At 42.4% G+C, this 26130-nt stretch overlaps 1 long non-coding RNA gene across 1 annotated transcript in view; it reads right to left on the reverse strand.

The window, feature by feature from the left end:
• LOC113997095 overlaps window positions 1-26130 on the reverse strand; it is a 313930-nt gene that overhangs the window by 272305 nt on the left and 15495 nt on the right. Inside the window, exons 3-4 of the long non-coding RNA XR_005566645.1 lie at window positions 24101-24263; window positions 15628-15705 (exon numbers count right to left, since the gene is read on the reverse strand). This is a non-coding gene — a long non-coding RNA (uncharacterized LOC113997095). The remainder of the gene's footprint in view (window positions 1-15627; window positions 15706-24100; window positions 24264-26130) is intronic.

A 26130-nucleotide genomic window follows, 5' to 3' on the forward strand; every position in this document is an offset into this window, starting at 1 on the left:
TAGGAAAAAGTATTATTTTTCCTCTTTAGCCTCCATTTTTCCATCTGTAGAATGGGAACAATTATGGCAGCAAGATACAACTTGTTGCCATCTATTGATAACACGGCTTCCATTTCTCCATTTGCTCCTTCCTAGACCTGAGTGAATGTGAAGGTTCTCCACAATTTTCACTCAAAGAACTTCTATAGGATATGTGATATTTCAGTGTCAACCTTTTATCCTTTGGTTTTAACAGGCATTTGCACCACAAAGCTCTGGAAAGCAAAATCTTTCATGTAAAAGATGCCAAAAGTGCAACTTCTTGCTGGTTTTGCTCAAAATTGAGTGTAAAAATCAGAAACTGATTGAAACAGTCTTTTATCTTGGAAGCTGTTCTGTCTAGGTGAAAAATCAGCATTTCCATATTATATTTTCTTCCAAAATCCCTGCCTTGTCCTCGATTGATTAGGGGTTTTTTTCAGCTGTTTTTTTTAATTTGCTGGTTTTTTAATCAGCTGGTTTTTTTCATTAGCACTGAGGTTTTAAGGATAAGGAAAACAGACATAAGCTCTCTCCCCTTTATGTCACCCTGTTTTATCCTCAATTACATTGCTGCCAGTTGTTACAGTTTCATCAGAACCTAAATATCAAAGACACATTCCTGTCAATGCAGTACAAAGCCATATTTAAAAGAATCAAAGTTTGATGCTCTGTGTTCTCACTCCTGCAAAAATCTCAGTGACATCAATGGCATTTTCAATTGAATAAGGAATATAAACTAAAGCCCAGCATTATTGTGTGTGTGGATTTTTTCCCCATAAATTTTTTGCCTGTTTTAAAACAGTTGTTAAAAATTGCTTTAAAATTACTTCCCAACAGCAAATAATTTTAACAATCTTGTTCTTATAACTTTGTTTGTTAGCTGAAGAATAAGATTAGACAAAAACAACCTCATGACAGGCCAAGGGGAAAGGCACAAAAATGGAATGGGATTTAAAAGTCCACTAACACATTAAAGATGTATCAAAGAATGTGATAGAACATATCTGTGGTCAGTTGAAGATGCTTTGAGTGGAGATAATTTCCCTGAATTATTATGTGATAACATTCTTGATCACAGTACACAAAGCTCAAAGTTAGGATCCAGATTATTACTTTTTTTTTTCCCCCATAAAGGCAAAACATTCCAAGCCTTTTAAGAGTCTTCAGCTTGGCTTTTCAAAGGAACACAACCAATTCAGCTGGAACAGGGGGACCAAGGCTAGAGCCAGAAGAAGGATGTAGGCAATTAAGTGGCATTTGACCTAAATTTTGGGTCAAGATTCCTGGTGAGATGCCAGCTCATTCTGCAGGTTTGTACCACTCCATTACAACTTCTTTGTGTGTCCAAATATTTGTTGGCAGCTGTGAACAGTCATGACAAGTGATTTAGGACATCTTGCTCTCAGCTGACACTGGGACACACACTGAGCTACTTCTCCTTGAAAAATGCCACCAGAGAGGCTTTAACAGCCACACCTGAAACAGGAACAGCAAAGAAAGGGGCAGAGTTGGCAGAAGACTCGAAAGACCAAAGTGACTCTCCTAATGTAGAAAAAGCTGACCCTTTATATGCCCAGACCTGCCTCCTTCACTGCCTGTGCAATGCAGCATCGTCCAGTTACTGCCCTACATTTTCTACAGTTTTCCTGAGCTTCATTTTCCCTTTCCCACCCTGGAGACTTTCATGTCAACAGATGTGCACCCAAAAAGCTGGGAGGAGAGAAACCTTCGAGCTGGTTCCCTTCCTCCTGTTAGTTTGTGCAGCAGACCCACCCCTCTGACAGGTCACCTGGATCTGATCTGGGGTAAGTCTCCCATTTCGATTATGATGGAGTTGGAAATGAGAGTTGGTATCACGGGCACCGGCAGCGAAATTTGGCACATCAGAAGCACTCAGGAGAGAATTGCTGCTCTCCAGGAGCAGTTCTTGTCTTTCTGTGGCCACACAATCACTGATGAAAAGGCACAAGGTCAGACATCTCCTCTGCTGGAATCAGTGGAGCAGTGTTGGTGTCACAAGGGGAAAATGGGACTCAGGATCCCCCTCAAGAAACATCTCCATCTCAGCAAGAACGAGCAGCTGCTAGTTTGGCCTTTGGTCTCAGTTTTATTGCCAAGCATATAAAAAGAAATGTTCCAATATTTTATTCCTTTTTTCCCCCAGCTGCTGACTCAAGTAACTTCACCACTATCCCTTTTTTTGCTAGATATCCTATAAAGCTCTAGCCAGATAATAGCCTGATCTATAAAGTGAGAGCATCCCCCCCAGTCACCCAAGAATCTTAAGAACAGGACATTTAATACACTCAGCCCATATTTAGTGAATTACTTTTTCATAGGAAGAACCAAGTATAAAGCAGAGAGTGCAAGACAACAGCTGCACTAATGAAATCTTTAGTTACACCAGATGTCAGCTAGGAAATGTAAAGGAGACACACTTGCATCTTATTTTTTTCCCCCCTTCTTTTCTCTGTTATCTGTACCCTGCGTTTTATTGTTTAAATGAAATTTCTGAATCATCGGGAGATTTTTGTGGTCGTATAATGGCTGGAGCCCATTCCTACCACCCTTGAATTTCACTGCAGGCATCTGGCATGAGCAGCAGAGCTCTGGAAGGAGTCTTCTGGGTTTAAGACCACCAAAGAGAAACAGGCTGTAAAAGAGACACAACTACAGCTGGAGCCCAGTGAAAAGGAAATATTATTAGTGGACATTTGTGAAGTCCTTTTTCTTTGGTCTGACTGTAAACCAGTATCAAACCTACTTAAGGAACGGAGATTTCCAAGTGCAGCTTCAATAAAACCAAGTTTTCCTTGGTTGCATTTAGAACAGAGAAAAAATGCCAAGTAAGGAATGGTCAGTACGATGGAAAAGTGTGGGAAGTCAGCAGAACAAGGAAATTGCAAAGGGTAGAGACAGAAAGGTTTCATTGGAGAGACTTCCTTGGTGGCACTGGAGAAAGTCTTGGGTTGAAGGAGGTGAGAAGATGCACAAAAGAGGGACAAGATGGTCCCATTTCAATCTCAACAGAGAAACAGTAACTGTCCAAGGGAATAACAACACATTTCAGACACATAATCCTGCCAGAAGAGAGTGCAAATCCAAATGAGATGCTTCAAAAATGTTTGTGAAACATTTGTAGGGGATGGCCAGAGTATTTTTCACAGAGCTTTTCTTCATGAAAGAATGCAGTTAAATGTTCCCCAAGAAGAGATTTTGACAGCAATGTTCCTGACATGAAGGAGGGCTCTCTAGTCTCTTTGAGGAAAAAAAAAAAAAAGAGTTTGGTCAAAAACTTCAGTTTTTCAATTTGAAACACCAGTTGTTGCTTTTGGTGAAAGAGCCTTTGGTTTGCATGGACTTGTCTTCATTCCAAGAGGAATTTCAGATACCTGGAAGCTGTCATGAGATGGAGATATATTTTACAGATCTCCCAACAACATCAGCAGTGTGTTCAAAGTGCCCACGAAGTTGCTGTTGAAATCATGACTTCTGAAGAAATTACAATAAAGGCTTTTGAAAAGTCACAGTTTACCAACTTCCTCCAAAAACTCACTGGGATTGATTTGTGTTTTGGGGAAATGCATAGTCATGCTCACACAGGTGAGAGAAGGAAGAAATGCACTTTTCTTTTTAAATACCCATTTCTACATGTAGAAGCAGAACTCCAGATTTCCTATTATGAAACAGAAAAGAAAAATCAACTTACAGAAGATGCTGCAGGGCTTTCAAAGAATGGCAATGTAGACTTATTGGTCAAAATTATCATTTTTTTCTAGAATATTTTAGTCTAGCTGTAGCTATTGCCCCCAGAAGAGGTTACAAGTCTGATTTTTAAAGACCAGTGAATACCCAGTACACCAAAAGAGTGATTTTCATGGGGTTTTCTGACCCTTGGAAGCTTTCACCTGTACTAAAAGGCAGCACCACAAATTCATCTCATATGAGAAACAGCACAATAAAATAGATAGAGGAGGCTCATGGATAAATTATTCCTCTACAGGAAACCTGAGTGATTCTAAGATTAAGAAAATAAAGTCCAACATCTTAGAAAAGGAGAGTACTCTCAAACAGATTTTAAAAAAAAAAAAAGTCCTCAAATGAAAACCATGTTGATAATAAGTAGCATGCTGGTGCAAATACTCTGCCTAACTTCTTCTGTGCAATTAAAGGCTGTGTTGAAAAGCAAACTTCTGCTTTGCAAGAGACAGATAATTTAGACCATGCTCCAGCATCCACATTCCAGAGCCTTTGGCTTCTCCAGTGAGGATATGAATGAGGAACAGCAACTGCAGAGGCAACTGTGGCAGGGGTTGTACTGATGGATGACTGGCTGTGAGGAGCCCACTGAGTCCTCCACCTCCCCAAATCCAGGCCTTTGACCCAGTGGAAGAATGCACAGATCCCTCTGGGGCCTGGCTGTAAATATCACCCAAACATTCTCAAATACTTCTGCAAACAGTGTTTTAAAAACCATCCATATTCTAAACTTACAGGGGACGGCACTGGATCTCAGCTCCAGCTCCCTAATCCTTCACATTTTGGCTAGCAAAAGGTCTAATCCTGTACCAAAATGTTGTGTCCACAAAGTATGAAGCATTTAAGTTTTATATGTTCTTACAGTTTACTTAAGATTAATGTAAGCATCACTTCTCGTAAACATTTACATACTTTGGCTCTGCTAATAAAGTGTATCCTCACTCTCTTTTCTTTTATGGGGTAGCTATAAATTTGTAGAGAGAGAGAAAAAAGCTACAACAACAATGGGGGTAGTGGAGCCCAAGCCAAGGGAAATTCATATATGAGGAAACAATGGGAAGTTGGCAAAAAACAACATAAAAAAAAAGGAAAGTTTATTGGATACATGCAAAGAAAAGCCTACCCTATGTGTGTGGTATATATTTGTGCTAAGTCTCACATCTTTTCTGTGATATATTTTTTTTACAAGGTTCTAAGCTGGTTTTTATGAGATGAATAAAACACACAAGAGCAAAGTCTCCAGCAGTTAAAGGGCAGTAGTAGATGTCTCTGCCTTGCATTTGCTTCTAATAGAATTCCCATTCGCTTTCCTTGAGCAAATCAAAACCCTTGTTGGAAAAAGTTCTTCAAAGACCAATGACCCAAATTATCCTTTCCCAAAGGAAAGAGGCACTCAAAGTTTGGAAATCTGCCCCCAAACACATATGAGCGAATGAAGTGCACAGTAGCTCCTGAGGAAACCCTGTATGATCCTGAGCTCTAGATGAGAGACTTCAAAGGCCCTAGAGCAGAAACATGCTCTAAATCCCACACTGCCTTGCACTCTCCCACAGCAGTTTGCTCAGTTTACCTTGGAGGTGCAGCATTTTCCCTCATTTGAATCCCATTAATTGCTTTTATGTCTCGGCCATTTTGAAATTCCACGTTCCTCCAGTGCTAGAGGTCTAGCTTGGTCTTGTTTTCTGCTCACATAATTTAGCAACTCTAATTTGAACCACCATTTACATTCTCCCATCCAAGCCCTATTTTTCTCTTATTCTGCTTTGCTCTTCTCCTCTCCCCTCTTTTTGAGGGCAGCTTTTAGTTCTGCACATGGTTACATTCCTCCAAGGATGTGGTAAGTCCAACAAGCTTTGGTTACTCCCTGTAAGGCCACAAAACCTGTCAGTGGTGAGGGAAGGATGCTGGCCTCCAATGTGTGGGAGAAATGACTAAAATTAAGCACATGACAAAAATTAGCAAAAGAAAAAAAGGAAGCTTCAACACATGGAAGGAATTTTGGTGGAACAAATAAGATTTGCTGGACCCTTCTCATATGATTCAATGATTCTGTTGTTACACTGCAAGTTGCAGTAATGGAAAACAGAACAACAGTTGGAAGGTGGGAGGTAAACTGAAAACAAAACAATATGTTAATGGTACCTTGTAATGCAGAAGAGGTGAGGGTTACATGTTTATGGTGCATTAAAATGCATCACTCACTTGTCGGGATAAAATCCATCTTCAAACCCTTTTATTCATTTTGTTTTCTTACACTGAAGGTATTAACACAGTTCTGCACTTTACAGAGTAATCCAAGATCTCCTCAGAAGGAAAGATTGTTGTCCCTCTTTGTCCATTAATCTTTAGATTCAGACTCTGAGCAGCAGCTCAGCTCTGGAAAATCTCTCGGACAGGCCCAGGTTGCTGTAAACTCTGCTAACTTGTGCTTATGAAGAAAACGTGTCACCACATTTCCTGACAGGAGGGTCTCAGCCATGAATGCAGCTCTAATTTTCTCCAGCAGGGTCCATTAGCTTTCATTTGACTTCATGTGGACCACTTTCCCATCTACATTTCTCACCACCGTGTTAGGAATCCTGCAATATTTGTAGTCCTCGCTGAAAAGATTTGGCTCTGCCAGTCAAAGACACTAAACTGCAATCAGACCCTTCACCTCAAAAGCAAAGACTTCTAGTTATGATAGGAGGACAAATTAAAAAAAAAGTCATTGGGAACTAAAGGCAAAAGCTCTAATTAGGCACTGGAGAAAGCCAAGTGTTCCTCTTATGAGGGACCTTAAGTGCATCCAGTTCCAAAAGGATTAAAACATCAAGTGAAATGGTTGAGAAGGCAAATGAAAATAATTCAGTGCTAATACTATGGGTTTCTATTTCTTAATATTTAGGCTGCTATTGCTATTTTGAGAGCCTGGAAAGACAATTTTAGAAAAATTCAGGTTAACCATTCTCATCCTGTTGTGTTTGTCCAGAGGTGAGACCTCCCCAGGTTCCTGTGTTTGGTGCCCTGGAAGCAGCTCCTCCTCAAGTTCATTCCACTCCACTGATCTGAGTGTGCCACAGTGCTGAGCCTGTTCCCAACTTTCCTGTCGCATTCCCGAGGCACCAAATCTGCAACAGACACCCCTCCTGGCAGGATAAAAAAGTGGCAATGAAAGCAGAAGAGCACCCAGCTTTGAGTGCTTGAAGAACCTTTCACCTTCATTCTTGGAGAGAGGCAAAACGAACAAACAAATCATGTTCTGAACGGTCTCTTGCCTGTCATTCCTTCCTAAGGATTTTCCTCACTCCACAGTGTCTGGACAGTCAGCTCAGACTGTTCTGGGTGAGGGTTTGGGGGAATGGACCTGTTTTCTTGCAGCCCATGATGTCCTCAGCATCCATGTAAGACTGAAGAACCTACAGAGCCCCCTTCACCTGGTGAAGCCTACAAAGGCTTTTCCACTGACCTCATAAGGAGCTGGATCGGCCCCATAGGAAAGGCTTCAGCACAGCAAATATCATTTCTTGCCATGACTGTACTTGGTTTGCCAGAGAGATTAATTCCAGACATGGTGGGTTAGAGTCAAAATTTGGATTTCCACCGCACCCACGCAAAATGAATGGGAAGAGGTTTCCTCCTGTTCCCCTTCCCTGCCCAGCACCACTGCCACCTGCAAGGGGACAAACCTTGAACTCACACAGACACAGTTATATAAACCAACATTCCAGTTAATAGTTACTTTGGAAATTCCCAAGCCATGAGCTGTCCTGCAATCTAGAAACTGTGGTTTCCAGACATGAGCTACATCCCAAACCACTGCACAAGGAGTCATTGCAAACATTTCTGTGTCATTGTTTCAAAACAAAGATTGCAATATTTTAATGCCATGACCACAAGAGCTCATCTGCTGCAGCATGGAAAGCCTGGGCAGTGAGTTAGGAAAGCACTCCTGCTTCCAGCCTGCTTCCATTCATTGACAACTCCACAGTCTGTCAGGAATACTGGGAAAAGAGTACCACAGTGGGACAGCTACTGGCTTACCTAGAGCAGTCACAATAAACATGCTTTTTTCCTGCATTTCACCGTCTTAGACAGCTTCATCTTCCTGTTCAAGAGGAGCAGGTTCCACTTGGCTGTCTGGAGTAACATCCACCTGAGACAGAGGCTGCTACTGTCATTTCTTTGCAGGAATTCCTTTCCTGGGATCCTTCCTTAACAATTGGCTTCCTAAATTGTGACCTCTGAGAAGCAATGAAACGCTGACATTGTGCACAGCCATTTGAAATCTGGAGGTCTGGCATGCAAGGGGCAAAATATCACCCATATATTTTGTTGCCTGATGATTCTTCCCAGCTTGATTCAGGACAATCCAGAACTCTGCAAAAGTAATCCACCAAGGTGAAAAGGGGAGGGCCAGAATAGAAGAAATTAATCCAAGAACAATTATTTTGTCTGTTCTTTCTGCAGTAATAAAATACAACGACGATTTTCTCACGTTTAATTCCACGGGAGAGTGCAGATGTCTGCAAAAGTAAAAATACCCAAGTATTTCAGCCCACAAAGATTCCAGGAAAGTGACAGGAGTTTGACTGAGTCAGGATAACACAACTATTAACTTTCTGAAGTTTCAGGACATAGAGAGAATTCCAAATTTTGCTTGATCAGCTGAAACAATTTAGAGAGTAAGTTTCTGTAATTTTATTGCCAGAACTTAAGTGAAGAATTTCATGTCAACATGAAGTAGAGATAGAGCTGTATAATAGAAGACATTATGAGCCCTCCTCCATGGCTTTCCTAGTAAGGTGATACCAGCCTTGCAGAACAAGGCATCTTTCAACTTTATAGAAATCTGGAGGTTAAAAGAATGCTAAAGATTTAAAATAGATTCAGGAAAAAAAGCCACTTTGAAACAGAAGCTTCACTTGTTTTCATATTAAAACTGCTTTTCTCACTTTCCCTTCCCCAGGTTTGTTCTTCCAGATCACTTTGCAAAGCTGAATTAATTTTTCTGCAGGGCAACACTTCCAATGAAAATCTATAAGGAGAGATTTTATATGCTCACATATTGTAATGTGTCTCAAAGACCTCTTGTGGCATTTTGTCATCCCTAATGTGATAATTTGTGTCTAAGCAATTAATGTCTGCTCGGAGGAGATGGACACTCCCATTCATCCTGTTATAACCACAGAACTCACCAGCAGTTTTGGGAAAGACTGGGAATATTGCACAGTCCAACTGCAGCTGCAAAAAATGGCATTTGTAGCCATTTGCATGGGGCAGCGGGGAGAGCCTCATATAAGTAATGCCCCTATAAAAATGCATCACAAATTTCAGAAAGTAGATTTTGGCAAGTAACCCCCTCCTTAAGGAAGCTTTTGCTGACTGTGCACGGGCTCTTTGGGATGGATGTGGTTGACCAGTCAGCCCAGTCCAGTCCCTGACAATTGTCCCTGGTTGGAATCTGCAACTATTTAGCTCTCCTTCTACAAAAAATGACAAAAATGCTTTAAAGCTGGAGACCAGAATAATAAAACCATGTAGGTTTCTCCAGAGAAAGTGTGTTTTGGGGGATCCTTTGATATGCTTTGTTTATTGTTGCAAGCAGTTGTAAACCACAGTCTATTTTGGTTGCTGCTCTGATCCCAGTTGCACATCTGGCTGTCAGGGTTAGTGTCAGCTTGGTGGGGGACTTCTCCAAAGATCTGTGCAGGAGAAATATGTGTATTCTGCAGCTCAGGGATTTCTTTCTTTCACCTTTTAACCTTACTCTGAAAGCCTCCAAAAGCACAGTAATGACATCCCAGAGTTCCAGCTGAGCCCAAAGCTCCCTAGCACTCCCCAAACTTCCAGAACAGCATGTCACTTTGGTCCTTGTTAACCACTTTGACCAAAACCTTATCTGTGTGCCCATGTCCAATAAACCAGCACATTTTAGTGGTCAATCCAACTGTTGTGTCCCCACAAGTCCTTGGAAATGTCAGAGGCATGAAGGGACTTGGAATGTCTGAAGATTAGTGAGCCTACTGTGCCTTATTTAACCATTTGCTGGTAAAGGTGGAGGTAACAGAAGTGGGAGATCCAAATGAGTGACATCTTCCATGGCATCAACAAATGAGACACCAAGAGCTACGTCTGGAAAAATATTTTACATACCTGGAGCCTGGGATGTAAATGTGAGCCCCCAGCTGAGACACTCAGCTTGAGAAATCTGTAGTGAAGGTTGCAAACCTGGACATCACCTCTAACCTTTCACAGTGCTCTGAATTCCCTGAGCCCTCCATGCTCCATGAAGGCCAGGATCCACCTACCCACACCCACCTCCGTGTGCTCTGAGCAACTCGTGGAAACTCTTATGAAAACTAAGACTCCGATTTCTAAGGAGAACATTGTCGGGTCTGAAACCTGGGCTATTATATTCATGTTTAATACAGGGATTTGGAAAATGGAATTAGACCAAAAATGTATTTTGAATGTGCTTCATTGAGTTTTGCAACTCCCTGCAAACCACACAATCTGTTTGGGGTTTATAATACAACGTTTGACCCAACGATCAGCGAGGCAGGATATTTAATACATTGTGTGTGCACAGATGAGCTGTCAATAGGCCTTTTCTTTCCTTTGAAGGAGGGTTCTTTCAGTGCTTGATACACCATGGATTTAATTCTGCAAATATTTATAAATCCTAAACTTTGGACTCTGTAGGTTAGAACAATCTTCTGACGGTAACCAGTAAAATTAATGTCTTACTCCATATTCAGATATGAAAGACAAAATTTAAAAAGTGACACATTGTGAAAAATCTCAGCAATGTATCTTGAATGAAAACTATGAAAATGGCAGAGGACAGTGCCAGCGCCAATGCAGGATGCTCTAGACATTTTAAATTCTCTCCCATCAAGAGCAAAGAGTGCACAACTAATCTCTGTTATCCTTTGGATATTCTGATGGATGTGGGAGGAAGCTGAGCCTTGTTAAGGAATCTTCCAGTACAGATTTGCCACCCCTGTGGCAAGGAACCCCTCAGTACTGAGCAATCTTGAAATCAGTCATTAATTAAAGCCAGGGTGAGGTAAATTGCAAATAATAGGATGCATTAATAGCAACTGCAATTGATGATGCACTTACAGGTTTTTAAAAGATAAAGGGAAAAAATGGAAGAATTCTGCTGCATTGACAAAACTGAAGAGATGAAACCAAAAGGGTTTTCTACCCCTTTAGGTTGCTGCCAGTGACAAGAGAACCCCAGAAACATGCACAGATAAACCCCTTTGGTTCTCTCTCATATATTGAACCTGATTTCCTTATTCCCTCCGAGGAGTTTCCCAATAATATTGCTGCCCAGGAGGATTTTGTTGGGAGCTCACAGTAAGGGACACTTAGCACAGAAATCTCACCATATAACTTGGTCTTTACACAAGGGGAGACCAGAAATAGGAAAGAGCCAGTGTTGCCTCTTCCCTCTAAGAATTAAACATGTTCTCTGCAGTTCCTGAGTCCCTTTGGAGACTTGCTGCTTACAGGAAGGGAAGGCTGGTGGCACTTTGATGACACTTTTTGCACAATGTTTCCACTTGGGGATAGAAAGAGCACATGATGAACTGGAATCCTCCTCCTCATTCCCAGTGAGGCTCCAAAGTACAGTCCTGCTGCTCTGAAGGGCTGCAGCTCATTGCCACAACCCAAGACTGAGATGTGGGACAAAACATTGTTCAACTTCTTTTGATTTTTCAAGACAGGAACTGCACCCTTGGGCACTGAACATGGGATTAGGAGATGTGAAACGGGAGCTAAAACCTGCATTCTAAATACATTTCTATTTAGCTTCAGACACAGTATGTAAACAAACTAAACTAATACTGTTCAGGAGCTAAGGAAGCCAAAATACAGTTCAGGTCCCAGAGGGATGCTCCAGTCCATCCATCAGAGCATTCCCAGGACAGATTAGCCATGTCTTATTACCGGCCTCAGGGAACTCTTGGAATGAATAAAGCAAAGTCAGACTCGATTTCTCTCTCACTCAGGACCAGCAAATTCTAAACTTAAACCTCCACCTCATCACCAGCAGCTGGCAGAGCTGTAGTCACCCTGCCTTCAGTTGGCATCTGCTGCCAGGAGAAGCTCGTTTTTCCAGTGGAAACAGGACAAGTTCCTGGACCACACAGTAAGTGACTCACTAAAATGGCAAAGTATTCCACAAGCTGATGACTTTGTCACCACCATGTTGGCATCCTTCTGCCAAAGAAAGTACAGGGAATTTAAAGCAAGTGCATGAGTGGTGCACTTTTCGTCCAGCATCGGTATGGAGAGAGAGCTTCTTCAGGAAGAGTGTTATTTAAAGACCCAAAATTTAAAATTTAAATATAAATTTAAAGGCCCAAAGTCAGTGTTCAGGTTTTACCACTGCTCTTCAGGAATCTGACAGCTTCTGTGAGATAGGAGTGGGTTTTATATGTCAAATACTCTAATTAAAGCCAGATAAACAAAACTCTATTTGTGAAAGCAAAATGCAATAGGGAAGCGGTTTTCCACACAGTTCCCCCAAAATACAGAGTAATTTTTTTCCTCTTTGTCTCACAAACTGTGAATGAATAACTTTTTATGCTCTCAAAAAAATAATCAGTTACTTCACGAAAGATAAAAAGAGAACTGAGTTTTTCTTATTTCATTTCAATTATTTGCCCATAAAAAAGCAGAACATACTTCTCTGAAGTGACAGCCTCACTGGGAGAGTTTTGGGATGGCAAACCTTTCCCTCCCTCTCTGCCAACCCAAGGTGCATGTTGCCATGAAATGGCTTCTGCCTATCCTAATAGCAATGTAAAAATCCAAAAATATATGGCTCCTTAAGCTGTTTTTATGGTATAATGAACAGAATTTACCAATGCAAAAAAAAATATTTAAACATAAGTCAATGTACTATCAGGTTTAGGATTTGTATTTTCATAGGAAGCTGCAAAATATGAGTGTTACAAGAGACTACAAGAGCATTTTCTACCCATGGGTTTTCCCATCTGTGAAACCCAAGGAGTAGAAAGACTTAGCAGTGGCAAGAGGATATTTGTCATTCCAAGATGAGAATGTGAAGGTGTCTGGGAAAGCATCTCCATTTAATACCCCTTAAGTGCAACGTGACAACTTCACTGACTTGCAAAAGTCTCTTGGTCCCACTGGCTCTGTAACCACCTGTACAACCAGACCTGGGGCTGCTGAGGAGCAACTGAGAAATTCCATTTTGGCACCAAAGCCAGGAGACAGAATTTATCCCAAGGGATACAATTTGTCCAGGGATCACAGTGCTTTGCAAAAAAAAACCTTTGCAAAAATCAGCATGAGATGGTGAAAGGGAAACGAAGCGAGGTCCAGATAAATAACATTCCCTGAAACAGTGGAAATTTTAATTTTCCCCACAACATCGCAGCTACTTCAGCAAAATTTTAGCTAAGAGAACCAGCTGTGTTGAGACTCAAATTAGAATGGAACCTCATTCACTCCATCAATTCTTTTTCCCCTTCAGTTTGGCTTTACCACCATAGGATGTTACTTTTGCAATGTAAGGATGAAACAAAATGCCAGCAAAAGTGTAACTGAGACATTGCCAAGACTAGCAAAGTTCAGTGAATCCTGAAGCTTTTTTCTGATCCAATTCCAGCTTATAAATGGCCAAAGCTTTGCAAATTTTATGGGCCATCTGCAAGCCTAAGACAATTTATGTCCTCAGAATTCCATCAGATTTTTAAAGTCCATTTGCATGAAAATAAAAAAAAAAAAGGCATAAAATTTATGCTTAGCAAAGCTTCTCATACCAAATTATATCAGCAAAATCAACAAAAGCAGGTGTCTTTCACACTTCCTAATACTGTTCTACAGTGCATTTAGGTGTTTTATATATGTGGTATTTTATTTAGGTATTTATTTCTGTGCCTCTCCCTGACCTGCTCTCAGTCTCAGCAGAGGAGCTGTGAATCAGGTCTGTTCAGGGCACAGTAAGGAATGACCTGAACATTTACCCAAACCACAAGCCAAAATGCCTGTGGCTTGACAAAGTCCCGTTAATACTTTTTTCCAGGTTTTGACTCACATTGGAAGTAAAAGTGACAAAACCTCTACTGAGAGAAGTCCTTTCTTTTCAGATGCCCTGATTTTGCACAGGTGCCCGTTTCAGATTGCCTGGATATCCCATCCACCCCAAGGTTTGGGGAATAAATCAAACAGCACACACCTGGCTCCTCCTGCACTCTGGAGTGACCCCAAAGGGTTTGTTAGAGCCTCAGCTCTAAAGGACATGATGACACAGTTTGTGTGCATCACTCAGGATGGGCCCACACTCCAAATTCTCAAAGGCCTCAGCAGAGCAGCAGTTTAGTTTTATACTAAACTGGTAGTTTAATTTTACACTAAAATCAACGGTAAGAATGGAGTTTACATTTTTATTTCCCCCCCCTTTCCCTAATGAATATTCTGCCTTGCTGACTTGCTTTTGCTTTCAAGCCCAATAATTTTGGTTAAAGGAATTGCAGTAGGTAACTCTGAGGAAGCCCAGTGCAGTTGAACACGATGATATTCCTTGGCATGAGGGTGCCACCTATTGTCATGACAACAGATGTGAGGAAATTTTCAGCAGACTTTATGGGAAAGCATTCCCTTCTTCATTCCTTTAGATCACTTCCAACCCTTTAGATGATTCTGCTTTGGCAAAATTATGTTTCTATCTAATATACACAGTCTGTACACATATGGATCCCTTCTTCCACTATGCCTTAATGCTTGGAATATGGTGATATAAGCTTGGATTTCCCCACTGCACTTATATTTTCATACCTGACCTTGCTGGTCTGCTGTACTCATTATTAGGATGAAAAATAAAATCACAAAAGCACCTGCCTTTGGGATTTTTCAGCACAAACATATGCATTTGGCAAAAACATACCTAGCACTTCACATTTTTTCCTGATTACTGAAGATTTAAAACTAAAAACTGGTTCAGTAATTAAATTCCATTAGGTACCTAGCTTAGGGAGGCAGGGGGCAGATTTGCAGTGGGAATAGCAAGAGAACAGTTCCACTGAAAACCCTGAAAAAAACACCACTACTCCACTTCTGGAATTTTCAAGTTCTTCCCAAAAGTATTGTCCCATTTCTTTGACCACCAGCAGCCTTTGTCACCATGCAAAGTGCAGTTCCCAGCTCTAAAAGTGATGACAGCTTTCTTTAGTGCTGACAGAACAACAATAACAACAACAACTTACCAGTTTTGCTTCGCCCTTTAGCTTTGAAGACGAGGTTCCAGCAGCTCAAATCATTAAATATTACACATGTAAACTTCTAGTAGTCATGTAGGGAAGCTAAAAGTTGTATAAACCAGTGCAGTGTATGAAGTGCAAGCTCCAGTTCTTCAGTTTTGTGAACACTCACCTTTACACAGTGCTCTTCAATAACAGATAACAAAGGATCAGGAGGCAAACCCAACTGCTGCTGCCAACAGGAAAGAAATATCTATTTCCAGGCCTTTTTCAGGGGCTTTTATGTTGATAAAACATAGACAGAATAAACACTGTACTGTGCATCATCATTTTTGGTTTTTTTCTTTGTTTTTTGTTGTTGTTGTGCTTTTTTAACACCAGCATTATCTTTAAGCAGATCTGTGGGAACTGCAAAGGCACCAAGACACCACAAAGCTCATCCTGTAAAACAGACTCACTGGACTGCTGTAACTAAGATATTCCATGCTTTTGCCACTCTTCAGAGATATCAGGATACAGGTGGACAGCTGCCTCAGAGCATTTATTTGGACTGGTTTAGGTTCATGGCTAGGTGTGAGTTTTCAGTTTAAGGCTTTGGGGTTTTCCTGTCCCAAAGGGAACTTACCAAATCTGAAGTGAAGCAGGGCTGTCTTTTCCTGGGTGTCCAGGTAGAGAAAAACAGACCATCAGTGGTAGAAGCAACCTGGAAAATACAAATAACTGCTGTTAACATGCTAGTTGATGATCATTTGAGTAAAATGACCCTAAAAGAACACAGCTTTGAGGCTGAAATGCCAAGGCTGTGACCAGTGTCCCCACTTTCTCCTTCCAAACCTGAATCCCAAAGACCGGCATGACTTTGGTTCTTACATGTTCCAGCTACAGTTTCTCTGAATTTAATGTTTGTTTCAGCTTCATGTCCAGTGTGAGAAGAACAATTAATTGTGTTCATCATCACAGTAGCAGGAGAAAGAAGTAAAGGGCTTCTATTTGTAAAAGTACTTTCTGATTTTTTAAACCATTTTACATTAAAAAGGAGGGGGAAAAGGAAAATGAAAAAAGAAATCCCTAGTTCCAGCTCCATGATATCTACAGTCAGAAAATTAAAGGAGCTTGAGTTTGGAGCATCCTATGCCTTTGTATTCAGCAGGAAGACAGCCAACATCTCCTGCCTGAGATATGCTCCGAAGATACTGAACTCTGTGACCACAGAAAAATTCTTGGACTCCAGGGATCATGGCTCAGCTGGTTCAGCCAGCTCTAGAACCACAGATCACCACTCCCCATCAGCAGATCATGAGCTATAAACACACAGCTATAGCAGCAACTCCAGGAGTTCCACAGCAGTAGTGTTTCCTGGCAGCAAGTGTTTCAGTGGGAGTTGCTCTGCCAGGATTGCTCTGCAGCTCCTGTGGTACTGGAACCTGCACAAAGACATGGCAAGGCAATGGGAGAACTTGAAAAAAATGTGCCTGGTAGCAGCACTTCTGGCACTCCCAGTACAGTGCTCCCCACGGGCCATGAATCCTCTCCTGAACTGGTACATCCAAGTCCTGTCCCCTCAAATCCATCTGAAACTGGGGCAGGTTATTGATAACCTGTGACCTACAACGTTTTCTTCACATATAAAGGCAGATGAGACACCAAATGAATCTGGCACTGGACCCACTTCACAGTTAGGAGAATAGTTCTAAGGCAATAAAGAAAAAACCTTTGTTTGTTTTGACTCAGCAGCAGCAAACACACATTTCCTCAGCTGGTAACACCTTCAGTGACCTTGCTGACTTGTCACTGATCAGCACATCAGATTATGCTTATTTGTTGTATCTTAAATTAGTGAGTTTAATAAAAAAGCTGTTCCTAATAACACACAGAACCTTTAATTTGACTCCTGAAGGCAATGCCAAAGCACACATCTTCACTGGAGAAGCCACATTGCTTCTGTGCAGCCACTTCCCCACAAACAAAACAGGGACTAAAATAAATCAGATTGAGAACTTTCTCTCAGTTTCTGCCAATTGATTAGCTCTGTGCATGCTCTGAGGAGTCACAAATAGATTTATATTTTTTTTTAACCTTGATGGAGTAAGAGTTTCTCTCTTAAATTAACTCTTCTGCTTTGACAAATATTTGAAGTTCCAAAGGGGTTGACAGAAGAGCTGATGATCTCTGGGTTGCAGCAGATGCCTCCAGAAGCAAAGAGAGGTGACCACAGCATAGAAAAATAGGAACAAGGACATTCAACACAGATATTCACAGAGGTCTGGACTCCACAGCTTCTCTGGAAGGGTCACTAGTTTTTTAAAACAGCATTCTGCATTTAGGTTTTAAAATTAATAAAGGTAGATCAGCAAAACAAATAAAATTGGCATTAATCCTGACACAGCTGGATCCACCTTGCTGAACTGTGGAGTTATATCACTGAAACTCTAAGTGCACATGCAGAGAACACCCTGAAGCTGAGCTCAGTGGTAAAAATATATCTAAATCCCAACAGCACAAGGTGCTTGCTCGGATGGATAGAAAATGCTTTCAAACCTTTGCTTTAGGACACTTCCCCTCTGTAGCACTCCTGGCTGCTTCACTCCCACCACCCCGAAAACCACACATCCTTTCAGCAAAATTAAATATTCTTGGTGCTGGAGCTTATAATTAGCAAAAACACTGAGGGAAGGGGAAAAAAAACTCAAAACCAAAATAAATCTAACCAGCAGCACTCGGTAAGAGATCCATATTTATTTAGCATTCCCTTTGTTGGCAGCTAAATGCATATTATTGTCAGGTAGTGTCAATGTATATTTTGCTTTATCAGTTCTGCCAGATCTTTCTTTTCCCCACTCAAAATTCCATTTTCCTCTTCAAGAGAGCACGGAAAAAAAAAAAAAAAAGCCCACACCAAGAAAGCAAACATGGACTTTGAATCTCCCACAACATTTCCATCCCTTGACATTCCACATGCAGTTGTATATGATTGGGTTTCCGTTTGCACTTAAAGTTATTTTCTTGGCAAAGGCAAGCCTGGAGCTGGCTAGTGAAAAATCTCTCCTCTGCTCTGTTTTGCCCACCTACTTGCCTTCAAAAGCCAAAAATCACAATCTGATGCACAAAGGTCACACTCAGTGGCTCCAAGTATCCTGCCTTCTCCATTTCCTTGCACTGCATGTTCTCCCTCGAGGCTGAGCTCGCACATCAATTCCCCTCCTTGTCTGCTCTTTCTGGGTGATTGACACCAGCCATTGTCCACTCCAAAATGTACAGACATGGAATGACAGCAGAAGGATGCCTCTGTCCAACATTTCTAACCAGAGAGGGGGAAAGAATGGTTTTATTCTTGCCTTGATTCCTGACTGAGAATGTGACCACAACGTGTCTGAAAATATGACCACAGCTTGTCTCTCATATAAATATCACTGGAGAGCTGAAAGCCACCTGGCTGGCAGCCACCTGGCCAAGGACCTTTTAGTGCTAAAGAACTAGGAAGAGTTGTAAACGCTAAAAATGTAATAATAATCAATGGAACTGCACAATACGTAAGGAAGGACGAGCTGTAACAGAATCCTGAGCTCTCTATTGCCAGTTCCTGCACTTCTGGGAGCAACAGTCACTCTCTGTGCTCCTTCCATGCCCGTGTCCAGCAATCTGACATGGCAGAAGGGTTGCTCAAGTCTACCTTTGCTGGACTTGCTCCATGCCTTGGGAGCCAGCACCCGGCCTACGTGTCAGGGCTGTCCTCAGAGCAGGGCCAGGGAGCACAAGCGGGAAAGGAGGCAATGGATGCCCCAAAATGGATGACCGTGGGGCAGGATAAGCATTCCCGTTGGAATGTCTGACACTGGTTGATTCTCCTGCTGACTGGCAGCACATAGAACCTGTGTACCATCTTCAAGTTGTTCCTCCTCCCAGGGTAAATTTTCCTTTCACAGCCTGGAAGCAAGCTGTAGGAGAAAGGCACAGAGGAAGAGCTCCATGCCAGCATCAGCCCTAATCTGAGTAAAGTCTTTGTTGGACATCCTCCAGTGCTACTAAAGACAGCAGCAATCCTTCTTTTGCCATGCCCAGGCATTCAGTTGGGCTCAAAACTCACATAAAATCAAATAAAAGCATCCACCCTGGCTCTGATTTCTGCTGCTCCCAAAGTCAGTCATACCAATGGATCCCACTGGAAGCAGAGGAACCCCACCTGGCAAAATCCCCTGTGTCTCTCATTAGGTATGTTACAACCTTGCAAAACATTATAAATTTTCTTCACATAAACAGTGAATAATCTGCTTAGCAATAATAACAAGAAATGTAAATACTTCCTTAGCCAAAGGCAGACTAATACCAAGTTGGCAAACCCATCTCCCCACCTTAGTGTCGGAATGGTTAAACAGTATAAGAGTGTAACACCGGTGGATAAAGCCTGTAGCAAGCTGTACAGCCAAGAAGTAATATTTGAATTCATGTGGGGAAACATTTTTGTGTGTTGCAGAGACCAAAACCGAGCTTTGAAGCCCCACGGGAGAGCTGATCTGGAAAGGCCGTATAATTCTGTCTTCGTTGCCTCATGGAGCTGGAGTACAAACAGGTGACGTGTTGTGTATCCTGGACTTCTCCTTGGAAAACTGGGCTCTGAACCACAAACATTTGTACACAGTCTCACCCTCTCACCAGGGCCATCATCTGTTTAAAAAACATAAGTGCAGGAAATTCAGTGTGACAAGAGGATTGTCACACTCAGGGGTTTTGCTACTTATTCTCGTACAGGGAGGGCATTTAAAAATAATAATAATAATGAGGAAAGAAAGCTCCAGCTCCTGGAATCCTGAGACTGCCAGTGTTCCTTTTCTTTATGCTTCTCATTCACAGAATTACAGAGGAAAACCTGGAAATGTGAACCCTAAGTTATTTTTGCTTAAAACTATTTTATTATATGACTGTCTTTACTTTTGAAGTCGTGGTCATAATATTGCAGGCAGCAACTTGTGATTTAAGAACCACCAGAAATAACAAGACTGTAATTTGCTCCCCTGTATATTCCATAGATTATGATCAAAACACTACACTTAACCAATCCATGCATTGTTTTTTAGGCAATATTCTTTTGTGCCTGGAAAGAACCTCCAGATCTTTATGTGTGACACTATTTTTTAAAAACAGATACAATGAGAAAAAGAATTACTTCTAAAGACAACCATAATTCTCCTGGGGAATTCTGTGTTTGCTCCAGGACTTTATACACTTAGACCAGCCAGTTCAAATTGTTTTACATATATACAGTTGCATCAGCAAATAATGTGGATGTAATTCAAGTTAGAGAAGCACACTCAGTGCTGGCAGTCCAGTTTTCATTTAGTTTTGTTTTCTCGTGGCCATTTGCCCTGTGTGAATTGCAAGCCATACACAGAAAGAACATTTGTTTAAAGTAGAGAAATTATCTGCAGGTTTTGAACATGCCCCGTGGCTCAGGAAACAAAATGACTCTGTGCTGGTAGTCTGGCATCCCCTGGATTTTGCAGCCTGTAGGAAGTACATTGCATCCTTCTCCAGAAAGTACCAAACTCATGACCTTGCCTGCTTGTTCCTGCCAAGTAGTAGTTGGCAAGTGAGGAGCACACTTCCATGAGCAGTGCCTTTTACTGATGACAGTTTTACCCTTAAAGCTACATTTTTTACACTGATTTAGTTGACCAAACAAATGTGTTTCAGCATAACATGGGGGATCTGTACATACAGATCCAAGCAATATCAGAAACCAAAGCTAAGTCTGGAGGTTCTCGCCTCATTCCTAAATCTTGTAAGCAGCTCACAGCATTTAAAAACTAGTCAGCAGAGTTCATTTCCTGCTGTTGTAACAAGATGAATTCGCAGATGTCTCCGAGCTGAGTGGTGTGGTTGACACACCTGAAGGATGGGATGCCATCCAGAGGGACCTGGATAAGCTGAGAAGTGGACCCGTGGGAATCTCATGAGGTCTAACGAGACCGAGTGCAAAGTGCTGCACCTGAGTTAGAGCAAATCCCAGTCTCAATCCAGGCTGGGGGATGAACAGGTGGAGAGCAGCCCTGGGGAGAAGGACTGTGGGGTGCTTGGGGAGAGGCTGGACACGAGCCAGCCATGTGTGCTCATAGCCCAGACATGAACTGTGCTGTGGGCAGCAGGTGAGGGAGGGGATTCTGCCCCTCTGCTCCACTCTGGTGAGACCCCCCCTGCAGAGGAGATGCCCCCAAATCTGGGGTCCAGCACAGGAACAACATGGAGCTGTTGGAGTGAGCCCAGAGGAGGCATCAAAATGATCAGAGGGATGGAGCAGCTCTGCTGCGAGGAAAGGCTGAGAGAATTGGGATTGTCCAGCCTGGAGAAGGCTTTGGGGTGACCCAACTGGGGTCTTCCAGTACCTGGAGGGAGCCCACAGGAAATGTGGGGAGAGACCTTTTACAAGAGCCTGGAGTGACAGGACAGGGGGAATGGTTTCAGACTGAAAGAGTAGGTTCAGACTGGATATCAGGAAGAAATTATTTGCTGTGAGGGTGGTGAGACCCTGGCACAGGTTTCCCAGAAAAGCTGTGGCTGCCCCATCCCTGGAAGTGTTCAAGGCCAGGTTGGACAGGGCTTGGGAGCAACCTGGTCTAGGGGAAGGTGTCCCTGCCCATGGCAGGGAGTTGGAATGAGATGATCTTTAAGGTCCCTTCCAAACCAGTCCATTCTACAATTCTGTGATACTTTTTTAAACCACAGAAAGTGAATCACAGCCTGTGTGCAAAGGTATCTTTGAGACACCTTTGGGATACTGTGACACCTGTGAGCCCCAACCTACACAGGCCTGTACCAGAGCAGTGTCAGCAGCAGGATCACCTGCTTCCCATGGCTCTCACCCTGCTGTGCAATGGACTGACAGGAGTCAAGCCTGAGGGATCACAAGCTGTAAGAGTCTCTCCAGGTCTTGGGACTTAGACAAAGCCTCACTGAGCAAACAGCTTCTGATGCTTTAGGACTTCCTTATTCCAGAAGTGTTCCTTCAGGACACCTCACAGGGATTACCAACATCTCCAGTACCTGTCTATGTCCCCATCCTCTGCTTCTTTCCCAGGTGGATGGTGTGAGCCACAGGTGATCTTGCCAGGTTTCAGTGCTATTATCTCCTCCAGGCTGGCTGGATTCAAAATGACCCTGTGTGTATATCAAAGTCCCATTTTTCACCTGCTCACACCAGCTTTAACAGGCTCTGCCACTTACTAGAAGTCTCACTGTAATTGATTTGGTGTTTTCTCTAAATCCTCTGGTGTTTGAGAAAGATGGTTATCTGAGCTTTCCTTTCTGAAGCTCCACCTTGAAATTAAAATATACTCTCAAACTTTTAAGTATTTAGATGGGAAAAAGATCTCATGCTACTTTGGACCTGAACCCTGCAACTGCTTTCACATCTGCTTGTCCTCACTAGTGTACCATTCCCTGGAATGAGTGGATTCCAACAAGCTGGTGTCAGTGGCAGCAAGCTGGAGCCTGCTTCAAACTCTGCAGGATCAAGGCTTTCTCCTCCTGGAATGCACCATTGTAAAGGAGCACAGCTTTCAAATAAGGCATCTGCATTCAGACATTGACACTCACTGGAGACTCTTAAATGCTTCTTTTATGTAACTAAAGGTCAAACTGAACCTCCAAATGTGGAATTTCTGACATCCAATTAAGTAGCCAGCATTAAAAATTGGGCCAGTGCTTAATTATGTCTGGAGAATAGACGAGTTCCGCTGAGACAATTCACACTCACCTCATGTGTTTCTCAGTGTTTTCGATGGTGGAACTGGACAAATATTCTTTTGCTCCACAGATGCACTGGATCAAGGTTTAGCTTGTTACATATAAAAAATAAATCAGCTCATATTTCCTTGACTTCATTTTTCCAGCTTTGTCATTCTGTCTAGGAGCACACTGCACGGTCAAGCCAGGCATGGCTATGCATGTTAATAACCCTTGGAAAACTACGGATACTTCTGTGCAAAACACTTTTTATTTTTTCCAAATAAACAGTCGAAGTGCACCTGGTTAAAGATACTTTCCCTTTTTCTTTTTTTTTTTTTTTACTAAAGCCCGTGTTTCAAAAACCCAAAGTGGAACCACGACTGTGGTGCTGCTTTTCAAATCAGAAGGACAGCACAGTCTTCACAGGATATGGCTCCCAGCCAGTTGTTTAATGCTTGTAGGTCAATATACAACCAACTCAGCTCCTGCTGCCTAATTGACAAACCACATATCAGGCACAGGAAGGTTAACAACTGGGCTTTCTTTCACCTGAGATCCTCTGCTGAGTCCCTGGGCCCTCAGCCCCCTTTTATTTTATCATTCACAAATATCTACTGTGAGCTCCCTCCAGGCACAACAGACTCAGTGCATGCCTGGAAAAAAGGAGAGCCCTGGTAAGCAGTGAGTGTCTGGTCACTCAGGAGCCAGGCTAGCTGTTCATCATGCTCCTCCATTCCAGTCTGCCAAAGAGGTTTAGACCCACTGCTCCCAGTGTAAATTATTTGGGGATGAATGAACCAGGAAGAATTTCCTCCAAAATAAGTTTGATTAATGGAGTCACGACACCAAATGTCAGTGCATCACCAAACAGTCTTGATACAATCCAGTTACCTGCTCCAGCTTGTTTGTCAATTGTCAGTGTTCTAAGGTATCTCTTTGCAAAACTAAATTTTAAAAGTCTTTGCACAAAAATGTTCCCCCAAACAGCAACAAAGAATAGCCTTCCTTTTATTAGGATGGATTTTTTTTTCCTGGTATTATTCCCTGCCTGTTTAAAGGAAACAAACCTACTGGTAAGGGAGTTTTTCTGGAGGGGGAGCACCTGAGAAGAGCAGGGAACACAAATATCCACCAGGACCCTCTGCCTGCTGCTGCCCAGGAAAATCACCTGATTATTTCACCCCCTCTGTCCCCTCCACACCATGGCAGTCACATACCAGGGAAATCCATGGACAACACCAGACCTCAGCCAACACCACAATAACAGGATAATGGGAGATGCCTCAGCCTAGATATGCCAGCAATAAAGGGGTATGAGAAGCCACTAATATTATTCCACTCAATAATCTTGTCCAGATCCTTTTGGATACTGCACCTACCACATCATAATAGTGACACCTTGTTCTTCACTCCGAGGAAGCAGCAGCGAAGTCCTGCAAAGCTGAGCCTGAAGGTTCCAACTCTGTAGCCACAAGGCACCATCACAGTGACATAAAACCACCTCTGTGCTGCTCCCAGGAATGCTGAATGGATGACTGGCATCTGGAAAAGAAATAACCTGGTGAATGCCAACAGCTCCTTCTGAGTGCAACATGCAGCCAGTCAACACTGAGCTGTGCCTTGTGTTGCAAAGACTTCGTGATCCTTGTTCCCTCGAGGCCGAGTGCTGATTGTCTGAGTGGCCAAACCCTCATGTCTTCCCATGAGTTTGATGAGCAAGGAGGAGACCCTGAGCAGATCACACAGCTGTTTCCACCCGCTTTTATTAGCCAGGAGAGACATGATGCTGTTCTACCAGCTGTGCTTTCACTGTTTCAGGTGGTTCTGACCTTTGCTGTGCTGGATGGTGCTGAGCTGAAGCAGGAGGACTGTGCCCATCAGACAGTCTCAAAGTGATGGACTTCCCTTCCCCAGCTGGCTCCCGGAGAAGATGTGGATAGTTTTGCAGGGATGCAGAGTTTGGATCTGTAGTTCTGTTAGTGAAATAACCTTCCCTGTATTGTTTGTGTAAAGAAGATCCCTCTCAGGCTTCCTTTCTTACCACAAGTGTTCATACTACCGGAGGAAGAGATCAGAATGGCTCCGTGTCATCCTCCCACCCACCTCTTTCAGGCAAAACCACCAATTTCTCACCCTCAAAGGTTTTTGAAGAACATTTTGAGGACATCATCTTTCAGCAAGAACTTCCTTATGTGCACAGCACAGGTGTGAATGTGTAGCAAAGCAACAGCAGTAAATCAAGCATACAAAATAAAGCAAAAGCAGATATAATACTGTAAAAACAGCCAAAACCCAAGAAAATACTCCTGTTCAAACATTTGCTGAGAACTCATGACATGCAGAACCAAGAGACAGACACCAGAAGCTGGGCTTTGTGTCTTTTTCTTTCTCAAGGGACAAACTCTTGCCTGCTTGATGATCTCTCTGCTACCCCCACAATTCCCTTTTTTTTTTCAATGCATAGAATAGAATCTTTAACAAGGTCAGCACAGTACAAAGGGCACTGATACAGGAGTTCTAAGTTTAGGTCACAATGATTTCTGGCAGGAAAATTGCTTCAGCTTTGGAAACACACGTGTATCTTCAAAGATTTGAGGGCCAGTTGCTGTTTCTGCATGTTTGTTTCTTTTCCTTACGTGACATTGAGAAATGCAATTCCTCCTGTGAAGGGGGGAAAATTCCAGTATCCATCATTTTGAAGGATTACAGTCAGTGCCATTAACTTGTGAATGCAGCTCTAGTCTAAATTACATTTTCTCTTAGGGCACTCTGCAAGTGAGACTGAGCACGAGACTTGAAATTAAACTGGATTGGGAACAGAAAGCCTGGGAACCTTCCCCCCTTTTCCATAGAGTCACTGGAGCCATTTTACTTTGCAGCAGGACTGTATAATATATTTCCATTGGCCTGGGAGACAAACCTCCATTTGTTTGGGTTGCTTGGAGAAACAGAATTGTTACGATTTTCAAAGTTAACTGAGAAGTTCTTTGGAGTTTGGTGTTCAAGAGCCAGTTTTCACCTCCTTCAGTTTAAATTTTCAGCTCTTCACATACTTCTGAGCAATTTCATCTGCATAAAGCTGTGCTGGTTTTCTTCAGAATTAATCAGGTAGGACTGTCATACCTGTTTCTGCACACATGTAGGGCCTAATACCTTTCTCCATCTTTGACATTTTTTCACAGAACTGAGGTTAAAAACTGAAAGTTCCACTTTTAAAATAAATTACAGACAAGGTTTTCACAAGTGCCTCTGCATTTCTGCTCCCACTGAAATGAGCACTCAAAAACTCAATCTTCCTTTCCTGTAATTACAAGCAAACCCATAAAAATGTAAGTTGATGCAGTGTTATCTTCTCCAACCCCCAAAGCTTGAAACAATGTCTGAGGGAGGTGAACTCCTGTCTCTGGTC

This window comes from Pipra filicauda, unplaced genomic scaffold, assembly GCF_003945595.2.
Source record: "Pipra filicauda isolate LSUMZ 115617 unplaced genomic scaffold, ASM394559v2 scaffold77_size3566232_pilon, whole genome shotgun sequence".
Taxonomy (NCBI): Eukaryota; Metazoa; Chordata; class Aves; order Passeriformes; family Pipridae; genus Pipra; species Pipra filicauda.